Source organism: Pogona vitticeps, chromosome 2 (assembly GCF_051106095.1).
Source record: "Pogona vitticeps strain Pit_001003342236 chromosome 2, PviZW2.1, whole genome shotgun sequence".
In the NCBI taxonomy this organism is placed as follows: Eukaryota; Metazoa; Chordata; class Lepidosauria; order Squamata; family Agamidae; genus Pogona; species Pogona vitticeps.
This window is the reverse complement of record NC_135784.1, coordinates 247,716,697-247,730,308: the sequence shown is the minus strand read 5'-3', so window position 1 is coordinate 247,730,308 and position 13,612 is coordinate 247,716,697. Positions and strand designations below refer to the sequence as shown.

At 40.4% G+C, this 13,612-nt stretch overlaps 1 protein-coding gene across 3 annotated transcripts in view; it reads left to right on the top strand.

Annotated features, from left to right (window-relative positions):
• The window catches only part of CDC42SE2 (CDC42 small effector 2), an 83,516-nt gene that overhangs the window by 11,885 nt on the left and 58,019 nt on the right, over nt 1-13,612 (top strand). The window contains exon 1 of one of the 3 annotated variants that reach the window (XM_078386216.1): nt 7,068-13,119. The exons of the other annotated variants lie outside the window; for them this stretch is intronic. The gene's annotated coding sequence lies outside the window, so the exon portion shown is untranslated. Of the gene's footprint in view, nt 1-7,067; nt 13,120-13,612 lie in introns of those variants that run through there. 3 annotated transcript variants of the gene reach the window in all.

Here is a 13,612-nt window from a genome sequence, read left to right as displayed (position 1 = left end):
ATTAAGTTTGTAAGTCGAGGCACCACTGTATATCCTCTGGGATTGCCTTTGATGCTGGCAACTAAGATGGGAAATTTAAATATATTTACTTCTTTATCCTGCCTGATGAAGTTATTTAATTGCATGCAAGTTTGATACTGGGAAAAACACAAGTTGTGTAGTACTCTAAGCATATATTAATCTATACACAGTTTTGAAATTCTGGACCTTTGTGTAGAGAAAAGTTGAAATCTGTTCACTCACTCTCCCCAAAATAGTGTTTATAGTGAAAGGACATTTTTACCATTTACATTTACATGTTCCTGTCAGACCTCTGTAGCAGTATCAGTATACATATTAATGCAGACATTTAGGTCATGATTTAATTTTGTGTGTGACCTAGGATTCTTTTACTGTGTTTATTGTATTTGAGCTGGCTGCAAATTTCAAAATACAAATTTTGTTCTTAACTGTAAAAAAAAAAGCCCTGTGGTTTTGTGTGTGTGTGTGCCCTCTTTTCCCCCCATGTGAGTATAGTAGCATGGCAGTTATTTTCTGGTTTTCCCTGTGATTGAGAGCAGTGTGGGGTTTCTCTACATGGAGCATTACAGAGCTCCCATTTCAGCACTGAAGCATGTTCTTCAGAGCTTGGAAAGATGGAGAAAAATACTGTAGATGTTTTCTAGGAGGTATGGTGCATGATGAGTACGAAGGGAGATGTTATAACCTGCATTGGCATTAAAGACAAGTACAAGCAGAGATCAAGTGGTCTCTTCTTGTCTGAGCTGTAGTGGGGGGGGGAATGTTCCCTCTTGCTATAATAATAGCTGAATGGGATAACTTGAAAAATGCAGCTGGTGTTCTAGAGGCATTGCATTTGTACCTCTCTCTTAGAAAGAAAGCTGACCAGAGGCTTATTTGATAGCAAGTCCCATTGTGTGAGTGTGGTGGTGGTGCAGGAATGTGTCTGTTGGCTCTTCTGCCTCTATTGTGTTGTCAGTGGCTTGTACAAAGCTTGAATAGTTACTTTTCGTGTTAAAATTCCATCTTGCATTCACATCAGCCATTGCACCCAGGGGTCATGCTAGCTGTGGAATTCTGGGAGTGCCTCAGAAAAAAACTTTTTATCAGTTGTTAATCTAAAGTAAGTATGCTGAAGTAAAGTACAATTAGAGTAGGCCCCTTTGAATCTGTGGAATTTATGGAGGAGGCCTACTCCAGTGCCACCTACTATGCTAAGCAACAAGATTTCAGCCACTTTTGCTGTTTTATTTCTGAAGTTGGAGGCAAATAGTGCTAAACTAAAAAAAATCTCAAACCAAACACCTATTGCCATAAGTTGCAAAGTGAGAGGGCAAAAAAACAGGGAAAAACAAATCTCAGAAAGCCAAAGTAAACAGGCTTTATTCTATTAAGCCATTCTGTTTTGCCTCTCTACAAACTTTAGGCCTTCCTCAGGGAAGTTTTAAGAGTGTCACAAGATCTCTATCAAAGTGTGAAGGTCATTTTTCTTTCAGACTCTCAAAAGGTCCCATCTAGGTTTTCAAACTCCATAAAGGAAGAGTTTTTATAACACTGAAATGTGTTGGCTTAATAGAATAAAGCCTATTTACTTTGGCGCTCAGACTTTGTCTAAGGTGTTGAACTGTACAGGTCTCCCTAGGGAAGATTTTGATGGGAGTTTGTAAACCAAACACCTATTGGAATAAATTGGGTGACTGAATCTTTACATGTCGTGAAATACTCAAGCATGGTGAATGCTCTTGTTGATAACAAACAGCATCCTCTGGCCAGCAAAATACAGAAAATGCAATAGATAATGGAATTTGTGACAGAATCAAACAGCCCCTAGAACAGCCCTCCCTAAGCTAGTGACCAATAGATTGTTGAACTACAACTCCCATCAGCCAGAGGCAGCATGACCATGTTTACTGCAGATGTTAAACATTGACTCATCTATCTCCGTCTGGTGATCACTAAGCTGAGGAAGGTGGCACAAGAAAAATTAAAATATCTTTGTGGAGAAAAGGCTTGGCTAATACAAACTTCCTTGTGTATCATAGTAAGTTTCATTTTTGCGGAACCATAGATTTGTATTTGCCATTGTGAATATTAAATTTTAAAATGAAATGGCTATTTGAATTTAATTTAATCACAGTTACTCCCTTTGCTAGCTGAAATGTTTCCTTCTTCACATAGCTTTGATGAAAACACCCATTTGTTCTTGTGTACAACACATCAGCTTTAATGAATCCCCCCTTTATAAAATTATGCAGCCAGTTACCTAAGCTATTATTTCTTCCTTGAGAATAAATGTAACAGGAAACTACTATGGGCAGGCTTATCTTATGCTAGGCAGGTTGTACTTCTTAGAGGCGGTGATCTGTTTGAGCAATGAAAGCATTTGTAATGTCTTGATTTATTAAATGCTACACAAACCAGTTATTGCCTGATAAGACTGCTCTGTTGAAATGTTTGCCAAATTTTTAAAAGAAAATATTTATAACTTAGAGGCTGTCACTTTGAGAGACTGGGACTCTCTGATAATTAGGGAATCTTTCCCTTTTCCAAAATACAGTATGTGGTAAGCACGTACAGAATCTGTGGTAGCATTGGAGAAGAAAGGGTTATTTTGACCAGCCGTTCTTATTTTCTGCCTATGAAATAGTAGGATGCTAAAGCGCCAAATACTGGAACATTTCCCACAGTCATTCTAGATGAGCTGTCATGATTTGGTGGTTGTGGTATGGGCAAGAGTTCTTGAGTCTCAAAATGAGCACTTACAGGTACATAGTCCCTTTCAGTGTTTCGGGGAGAGCTGTGATGAAAATCTCTGTCATGATCCTTGATTTCTGCGTCAGAATCCTCTGTGATAGAAACATTGCTGTCCTTAAAAACTTGGTACTTTCTGGACTTGGTCCACTCCAGAATGCGAGGCGGAGAGATATTTTGTTCATTCTCAAGTACATTGTATTAGATTCCAACTGAGGGTCAGATCCCATGTAATGTTATTCATCTGGGCCAGGTAAATGTTTCTTTGCTCCATGTCTCCTCCTATATCAAATGTGCAAACAAAACTATGCTGTTTCCCAGGTGATCAGTGACAAAGCAAAAGCAAAGTAATTTGCCAAATGCATGTTGAATCCATGGCCTCCTAAGTGTGTACCGGTTTGGAACAGTATCTTGTTTTGGTGAGGCCCCAGATTCCTATTGAAATCAAAGATCTTTAATTGCAACTGGTATGCTCCTTTGAAATTAATAACCACACTTCAGCTTAGCTTGGATTCACCTCTAGTGCTTCCATTGTTTGGAGGTACTAGAAAGCAGATCTGAGAGTGGCTTTCAAACAAATTAATCCCTACTGTAAAAGTTGAATACACTAATTGAAATATCTAAGGCTCAAGTATGTAAAAGAAAGAAAAAATGGGGTGAGGGAGCAGAAGTGGCATGGTACCTCCACTAATTGAATAATTGACTCTTGAGCATTTGTATACTATATTTTACTTCTTGAAGTCACATTGAATAAAATGAAATCTACAGATAACAAAATTTCAGAAGTTTGTGCAGTACAGAAATACGGTCAAGTGATAACTTGAGTTATTTACTTATAGCTCTATTATAAGCAGCACTCATATTTATTACAAGCAGCACACTTTTTACTTGCTTTTAAATTACTATTAAGATGTTTTCTTCATTGTGTCCCCTTCAGTATGGGTGTATTGCAGAAGCAGCAGGAATACTAATCAGCTTCCTTTTTTATTCAGATCCAAATACACTCCTAACCATCTTTGCAAAAATAAATATTGCAGGTTAATGGGCCAGACACAGATGATGTTTGGGGAGTTCTCTCTTTTGCCCTAATATAAATTATAGGATTGACACATCCTGTATGTTCAGGTCACCTTTGTAATGCTCATCTACCTGGATTTTAAAGCAAAAAGACAAAAACTTGGTCCTATTGTATTGACATTTAGGATTATCAGTAGGATTAATGTTGTAGTTAAAGTCAGGATGTATGTTGAATGTATGTGTACTGGTTTTCTTGAACCTGCTGAGAATTCCAGTGTTTCTTTCTCCCCTTCTGCATTTGAGGCCAACCTGCTGACAATCAAATCACTTCTGTTTCTTGGCATCACAGTTCACTGGAAAAATGGTATGGGACATTTTTGGCACAGTACACTAGACTGGCCAGCACATAAAAGGATTACAATGGCAGAAAAATCATAGCTTTATTGGAATTGTTTTTATCCCATTCATTTTTGTCATGGCAGATGGCCAAAACTCTGAGATACTGCTCTTCAAGTGACAATTGCTCTGTGCAGATGTTATTCAACCCCAGAGCAGTGCATTCTCTTAAAGGAGGGAAGTGCCTAACCTCATGCCTGTTGTTGCATTCTTTATGGCTACACCTGAAGAGACAAGATTTCTGCTTGTTTGCAGGTTCTCCGTGTAATCAAGGATCCACAAGAATCTGGGCTCTTGCTTGTTGAGCACATATACAAGCAATCCTGTGCTCTTCAGATCTGGTGCTATAACCACAAAGAACACAGTGACAAGAGGGCAGGGCTGAGTGCTTGCCTGTAGGCATGTTCACAGCCCCAGGGTTGAATATTACCTGAAAAGAAACTACGTATTGTTGTAGAATGCCTACCTTATCAGTCTAGTTCTAAGTGAGTTCTGCAACAAAATGTGACTTGGGAGCACTACATCTCTTTTGTGGTGAATGAGGAGCAAATATGTGTCTCTGAATTTCTTTTTGTTTTTGAACTTGCATACTGAAATAACTTGTTTGGTTGTCACAAGACTCAATCACCTTTATGAGATTTGCTTAGGCTACTGTGTGTCATTGCAAGTTCCCTTTTCCAGTTCTCTAAAACAGTTTCTGGTGCTACAGCATGTTCCTAGTGAGCATGGTATTGCAGCCTTTAAGGGGAACTATGAAATGCACCTAGTTTCTGCCATCTCTTTCTTTGGCAGAAATTTTTGTTGCTTAATGATGTTGATGATAAGACTATTCACTGAAATATCAGTGTTAGATTCTTGTGATCTAATAAAACATTGAAAGGTGGGATGGATGAATGTTTTCATTATTATTGGAAGATAACCCTCTTAAAGAACTAATTAAAATATGTATTTTGTATATGTAAACAAGAGATTAATCCCCCTCTCCAATTTAGTTTACTTCAAGTGAAATACCTTTGCAGAATGGCGGTCTCTTATCACTCAGTAAATGTGTGTGGAAGAATGATATATTGCGCTTGGGTTTTAGGCAAGATTACTAGGGCCAGTGACCAGAAGACATCTGAAAAACTGTTCTATGTTGATATCAGTTTCCAGACTCACTGTTTTGAGAAAGGGTGTGAAGACATATTTTTTTGAAATTGCCTTAAAGTGCTGTTTAATTAATTGAGATGTTTCTCAGTACACTTAATTGATTTTAATGGCTTTAACAGTTGTGTTTAGTTTTATTTGATTTTAATAATTATGGAATAAATGTGTTTCAACTTGTTGTTTTGTTGTTTTATGAGGATTTCTGGCAGTGGAAATGTGAGGTAAAATGTTGTAGCAGAAGATGGCTATCATATTTTGGAAGTTAGGAACCTCGTGGCGTAGTGGTTAAACTGCTGTACTGCAGCCAAAACTGTGTTCGCGACCTGGGGTTCTATCCCAGGTAGCCGGTTAAAGGTTGACTCAGCCTTCTATCCTTCCAAGGTCGGTAAAATGAGTACCCAGCTCGCTGGGGGGGGGGCAATGTGTAACTGCATAATTAAATTGTAAACCGCCCACAGAGTGCTTGAAGTGCTATGGGGTGGTATATATATAGCTTTGCTTTGCTATATCACTCTTAAAGAAATAAGCAGATACTGTTCTGGAGAAAAGATGCAAGGATCAATATATAAAGTACTCCTTACTGAGGTCTGGGAAGAAAGGTGGTCTCTTCAAGGCAATTCAACTGTCACAACAAAAAGGAAGATCTGAAGCATATATGAAACAATGGGAATATCTATAGAAATAGCAGATCATTTTAAATATGTTTTTAACAGGCTGCTATGGGAGCCCTTGTTTTGCTTGGCAATACTGCTGAGGTAGAAGTAGGTGTGACTCTTTTCTTGCAGTCTGGAGCCTTGATCAATATCGCTGCCTCCACAAGTCACTGTTCATTCTTAGATGAACTTTTTTTTATTCCCCATTCTAATCCATACGTTCCTGTGGGGTGGGTTAGGATGAAGAATTGTGATAGACATAGATTACCCGGTGAGATTGATATTTCCATTCATTTGTATGTTGCCATAACACCATTATAATTTTTTAACTGAGGAAACAGTGTCATCTGTATAAAAATGACATTTCAGCTTTAATACAGTTAACAGAAACTCAGGTCATATAAAATAAACTTAAAATTCTAGGTCTCCAGTTAAAATAATCAATATAAAATTACAGTGGTGCCTCGTATAACAAGTGCCCCGTGTAATGACGAATCCGCATAACGATGCGGATTTTGCATTACGATGTTTCCTATGGGGAAACATCGCTTTGCGATGTTTCCCCATAGGCACCATTTCCCCCCAGCTGACCAGCGGGCACTTCGGAGTGATCGCGGGGGAGACCTCTCCCGCGGCTGCTCTGAAGCCAGGGCCGCCCAGCTGGGGGGAAATGTTGGCAGTGGCTTCCAAAGGACCACGGGGAGGGCTCCCCTGCAGTTCTTCAGAAGCCACCGCCACTCAGCTGGGGGAAAATCCCCCCCCCCATCCACCCGAGCAGGGCTAAAATGCCGGCTTCGGGTGGATAGAGGGGGGAGGAGGAATTCTCCCTTCATCCACCCCAGCCGGGCTAAAATGCCTGCTTCGGGTGGATGGGGGGGAGGAGGGATTCTCCCTTCATCCACCCCAGCCGGGCTAAAATGCCGGCTTCGGGTGGATGGGGGGAGGAGGGATTCCCCCCCATCCACACGAGCTGGGCGAAAGGAGGGGGGAAGCTGGGCTGGCTAGCTGGCAGTGCTTTGCCATGATCGGTTCCCTGCTTGGGGAACCGATCCTGACAAAGCAATGCTTAACAGCTGATTGGCGGTTTCAAAATGGCTGCCCGCTGTTTTGCCTCGCTTAAGAGGCACAGAAAATGGCCGTCCCTATGGAGGATCTTCGCTGAACGGTGAGTTTTCAGTCCATTGGAACGCATTAACCGGGTTTTAATGTGTTTCAATGGGCTTTTTTATTTCGCTTTACGATGTTTCTGTATAGCGACATTAATCCTGGAACGGATTAACGTCGCTATGCGGGGCACCACTGTAATGGAATGGATAATTGACTAGAAACCTGATGAAATTTGTGGAACACACTATGAAGTAATGTTGCTAAATCTTACTTTCAAATAATACTGAAGAAGATAATGGCTGATACCTTGTTTGTAGCATAATCCGAATTGTAACATTTGGTCAGCTTCTTGCTGGTAAACAAAGCGTCCAAAACTGTGACTCTTGAGTGGGGTGCTCATGCTGGTTTTGGGTGTGCATGCATGCTCCCTATCACAGTGGGGACACTATTTAGCAGGGAGGAACTGACCGACAGCTGTGACTTGACTTATGCTATGACCAGGATTTTGGTCACTGTTTATAATTACGACTCATAGGTCCACATCATCTTGTGGTAATAATCACATTTGTCAGCAAGCATGCATAAAGTGAGAACAGGAAACCTCTACTCTTTTACCATTGTAATGCCCGTGATAGGTTTAAAAGAAGTTGGTTAGACTGATCTAGATTGAGTGAGTCATAGATGGTTTGTTTTAATTGTGGGTGGTTATAACGAAAAATGAATAGCTTGACAACTGCAACTGTAGGTTGATAGGGAGGAGGTGTCTACTGTGGAGTTTACGACTTCACAGGAAGTCGTCAGCCTGAAAAACGAAGCCTCTTTGCACTTCTGTCTAGTGAAGGTATTTGTCACCAGCACGTTTTACTGTTCTGAGTACAGGGGCTTTCTGGGATGAAAAGTGGTGGGGAGGCAGAGGGAAGTAGATTCCATGAGATCAATGATTGTGAATTAAATTGATCAAATACAGAGTACTTTGATTATGTTACCAAATAGCTTCTTCTTGCAGCAGTGGTGAAAGGTTTGGTACCATCAAACAACAGGCTTTCCATAAGCACAAGATTTATTCTATCTTGTATAGTGGTGCCTCACTTAGCGATGTTAATCTGTGCAGAAAAAAATCACTGCTAAGCGATAACATCGCTAAGCGAAAATAAGAAGCCCATAGAAACGCATTAAAATGCGATTAATGCGTTCCTATGGGCTAAAAACTCACCTTTAAGCGAAGATCCTCCATAGCGCCGCCATTTTCGGTGCCTCTAAAGCGAGATATCCGTGCCTGAAAACAGCGGGCGGCCATTTTGAAACTGCCGATCACCTGGCCGAAAATGGGGACTTTGCGATGATCACGTCCCTGCAATCATCACAAAGCGAATTTCCCCCATAGGGACCATCGCAAAGCGATCGCTTTTGCAATGGCAAAAAGTCCATCGCAAAGCGATTTCGTCACTATGGAGTGATCGCTATGTGAGGCACCACTGTATTGTTAAATGGACTCTATATTGCATTTTTAGTGGATGGAATCCCTTTGGTAAAACAGTATGGCATGCAGGTTCTACTTTTCTGGCTAATGTAAACCTAACTCTGGCAAAAGAGAAAAGCAGCCTGTGTAGTTTTTGTTTTTAAACTGCAGTTCTTTTTTTTTTTTTTTTTGTATATTCAGCAACCTCTTGAAAATAGCAGAATTGTTTAACAAGATTGCTGGTGTCTGGTAGTGGTGACTAATCCATTAACCAGTGAGGCTCAGTAATAACCTCTGTTGAGAAACTGGTCATGTTGCATCCCTAATCAGAACTGAACCCTAAGTCTACATGGTACTGCAATGGTTTTTCCCCCCGTGGGTATGTATGTGTTCAACTGCCAGTAGTGTTCTCATGAATAGTATCAGCATAAAGACATAGCTCCACAACACTCTCAAATTAGATGTTTAGTCAAGATCCAGTGATTTGGTTACTCCGATGTTAGGAGCACCATGGAACATCGTGAAGGTTTAGTGATCTCTTGACTTCATTCAAGTGGGAGATGACAGAACAGAACGCAGATTCATATACATATATTCTGATAAACACTGTGTGTGGCTTTGGCTGCTTTTGAGGTTAAAGCAAGAGCACTGGCTTTAATCTCTGCAATCTCATGCATTGTGCTTCCTGCCAAGTGTCTCAGAGAGAAATGTCTTTTCTCCCCCCAGCTCTTTTTCATTGTTATGCAAAAAGAAACAATTCAGCTATGTGAAGGGCTCTTTGAAAATGCAGAATTCAATAAAGAGTTGGACTCATTTTAGCTGTGTGCTATGTGACAGCAATAACATCATGACCACATTTTATTTTGCTATGAAGCGGTAACTACTGCAATCTGGCCATATTTTAGTAAGTTTTCTCTTTTGTGACTTATGCTAATACATTGATGAGTTTTAAGAATTCTGGATGACAGACGACTGGGGTGTAGCATTTAGAATTAGGAATTTTGATAACTAATTTTATAACAGACACAATTTTAGATTTGTGATAGGTACCTCTTTCATAGAAAGTGCACCCTACAAAGAGTCCACTTAGAAAGAAGGTAGTACTCTAATTTAGTAAATACTCCAACTTAGTAAACAAGTTTAGTAAATAGGTAAAGGTAGAGGTAAAGGTTCCCCTTGACAATCTTTGTCCAGTCGTGTTCGACTCTAGGGGGTGGTTTCCAAGCCATAGAGCCAGCGTTTTGTCTGAAGACAATCTTCCGTGGTCACATGGCCAGTGCAACTTAGACACGGAACGCTGTTACCTTCCCACCAAGGTGGTCTCTCTTTATCTACTTGCATTTGCATGCTTTCGAACCGCTAGGTTGGCGGGAGCTGGGACAAGCGACGGGCGCTCACTCTGTCGCATTGATTCGATCTTACGACTGCTGGTCTTCTGACCCTGCAGCACAGGCTTCTGCGGTTTAGCCCGCAGCGCCACTGCGTCCCTGCATCAAAAAGCATAAGCAACATCAAAACATATTCAACACAGTAAAGTACAGCACTCCATTTTAAAAAATACACTTGGCAGCTGTTTACTCAGGGAAAGCTTGCCCAAAGAGAAAGGTCTTTGCCTGCTTGTGGAAGGCCAGTCTAGCCTCCTCCAGGATGCAGTTCCAGAGTTGGGGAGAAGCAAAAGAGAAGGCCGTCTACCGTGTCCCCACAAAATGCACCTGTGAAGATGATGGGATGAGAGAAAGGCTTCTCCTGATGATCTTAACACTCAAGCAGGCTCATAAAGGGAGCTGCAGTCCTTGAGATATCTTGGCCCTGAGATATTTAGGGATTTGTTGCTTAGAATCATCACTTTCTGCTCAGAAACAGATTGGCAGTCAGTGGAACTGCTGTAACAGGTGGGTTATGTGATCCCTGTGGCCATCCCCAATTAGCAATCAGGCTAACTGCTGTGTTTTAGATACGCTGAATTTACTGACACTTTCCATAGGCACCCCCACGTAGAGTACCCTGTGTCCCCGAAAACAAGACAGGGTCTTATATTACTTTTTGCTCCAAAAAAAGCATTAGGGCTTATTTTCAGGGGATGTATTATTTTATTCATGCACAACAATCTACATTGATTCAAAAATACTGTACTTTCATGTCACCTTCTTCTGGTTGCTGCACAATGGTGGAGGGCGGGCTTTCACTTAACTGGGGCTTATTTTTGGGGCAGGGCTTATATTACAAGCATCCTGAAAAATCCTACTAGGGCTTATTTTCCGGTTAGGTCTTATTTTAGGGGAAACAGTATGTTACACTAGTTGACCTGAAATGTAACTAAGGCCTGTATCACTGTGGCCAGATCAGACCTCTTCAGGAAAGGGGGGGGGGAACTGCCACACTAGTTTTAACTGTGCAAATGCACTCCTGGCAACAACTGAAACCTGGACATCCAGACTTGTGTTACAGTAACATCTGGACAGCCCAAGTTCCCAATTTCTAGAGTCTTCATGGTCCCAGGGTAGTACCTGAATATTACCATCTAGCTTAGTAATGCATTACTATTTAAAACATTTGATTAGTCTTTTTTATTATTGTACAGTATATTACCATGTTTGGGTGTTTAAAGAAAACATTTATGATATTTAAGATGGAGCACTAAGGTTATTTGTGTCATGTATTAAGATGTGAACCTGATATTATTGCTATTTCTGGCACAAGTTCTGTCTTCTGTTTCAGTTTCTCTCTTCGAAAGGCTATGAATGCAGCTTTCTTCTTTGCGGTCTCTTCCTACCTATATGCATGGCACAGTGATTTTGTCCTTTCAGGGCCTTAGCTCCTATCTCTGTCTCCTATATCTAGTGCTAGGATACAGTTTGTAACAGAGCTGAACAGAGATGCTTCCCTTGCATTTCCTCTGTTTCCCTGCCCAAGAAAACGTACTAGTGAGAACATGGGGGCTTTGAATGGAAACGTGTTCGTACATTCACGTCTCTTGTTCACTCTTCTCACGTATTTTAGAGTTGCTACTAGAAATAATGTGAGGGTAAAATTCTGGGAGGGGTAAGCTAGAAAATGCTTGTCCCGTGTTGGAGAAGAAATAAGTAGTTTACATATTGACACTTGTTTTTATAACATTTACCTTCTATTAGTAAAATCAAATGCCATGTATTAACTACATCAGTTTCTCCAGTGTGTTAGATGTGCAGTCCTTTGTGTAATGAAAGGAGCTGGTCTTGCCATGTAGTAGTGTGACGCAACTTGCAACATATCAGATGCAGAGTAGACCTTTGGTCTAGATAGGCAGGATAGAAATCCAATAAATAAAAACAAAATACTCTTCAGAATCAGAATAGATTAGTGAGTGTACACCCTAAAAGGTAAGGATGTTATTTGGACTCTGCTTCAGGTTGCTGAATGTTGTGGATCAGCACTGGGAGAAACTGGAAAGGCCACTAAAATGCCCCTTCCATCTTGATCTTCACTATCTGTGTGATCCATAATATGGTTATGATTACAAAGTTGTAAGGTGATGCTGGGCTCTACCTCCAGTATCTTCATATGAAGAACCAGGAAAGCTAATGGGTATTAGTTATGTTGATTGTATCATTTTAAAGTCTTCTTCAGGCAATCTACTTCAGCATATACGTAAAAAAGCAGAAAAAGTACTCCAGCTCTGTCCCATCATTGCCATTGCCATCTTTAATTTGGAAGGATAACTTCTGCAGTAACTTCTGTCTCTGCCCATATATAGACACCATTTGATATGGAAACACTTCCAACTTCAGAAGGTGACCCACAACTTGTGGGAGATAAGAGGAACAGTGAAGTGGGTGAAGCTACTATACTTGTCCTTGTTCTGCCTGTTTGTGTGTTGATTCTTCACGTGAATGGAACACATAAATAGGGCTATTGAGCATAAGGCATAGAAACTGGCATTTAAAATCCTATCACACTTTGAATTTGTTTTTACTTGAACATTAGTTGTAGGCATTCAGTACCTCACAATACCATATTGCAAGGAATCTTTCAGACCTCTTTTTCTGCAAAAAAAGTGTCTATAGTTATGCAGTATAATGACTCTCATTTGCCAATCCTGTTAGCAATGCCAGAATTAAAATTGCTGTCTAACAGTAGTACCAGGTATACAGGGTAATTGCAGTTAGGTTTTTGTGCATGTGGATGGATTAGGTATTCTCTGTGAGAAGATATTCATAGTTTGCCATGAATGTTAGATACATAACATGCATCAAACCGTATTTGATAACTGCATAATCTTGCTGACTGCATCTTGACAATGCAAATGTAGGATAAGATACTGAAAATACAAAGGTTAACTGGGTGCATATAATTTAAAACAAAATAGAATGTGGTTGGCTTCTGCAGTAAATGTAGTTTCTACCTGCTGATGTTCAGCCTTGCAATTTTAAAAATTTATTTATGGCATCACCTTTGTGTGGATATGGATGAATGTAAGTCTCTTCTTTTGTTCTTGTTATGTGCTGTCAGGTTTCAGCCCATGACGACCATATGAATGAATGATCTCCAGAATGCGTTATCAACAGCCATGCTCAGCTCTTGCAAACTCAAGTCCATGACTCGCTTTATGGGGTCAGTCCAGTTCATAGTTAGTCTTTCTCTTTTCCTGATGCCTTCAGCTTTTTGTAACATTAATGCCTGTTCCGCTGAGTCTTGTTTTCTTGTGGTGTGCCCAAAGTACAACATCCTTGTCATTTTCACTTTCAGAGATATTTCAAGCTTCTTTTACCTTTCTCCACTGCCTTTTCTGCTGCCAGTAGCATTAAAGACCGGAGCATCTCCAGCAACTGATTGTTTTGATAAATGAATAAAAATAGAATCAGAAGGGATTCACCCTGTGGACTGTTTAACCTAACTACCTTACTGGAAGACAGTACGTACATCCTATATATTTCCAGACATCAATGCCAAGTGGAAAACCACCCATAAGTACCTATGAGGTGGGAGCAGTTAATCACATTGCTAAACTCCTCGGAAGATTTGGATGTTAGATTACACTTTCAATTGTTGGCATGAATGGAAGGGAAAACACTCCATAGAAAGTTTTCTTTGCAGCCAGTAAGAA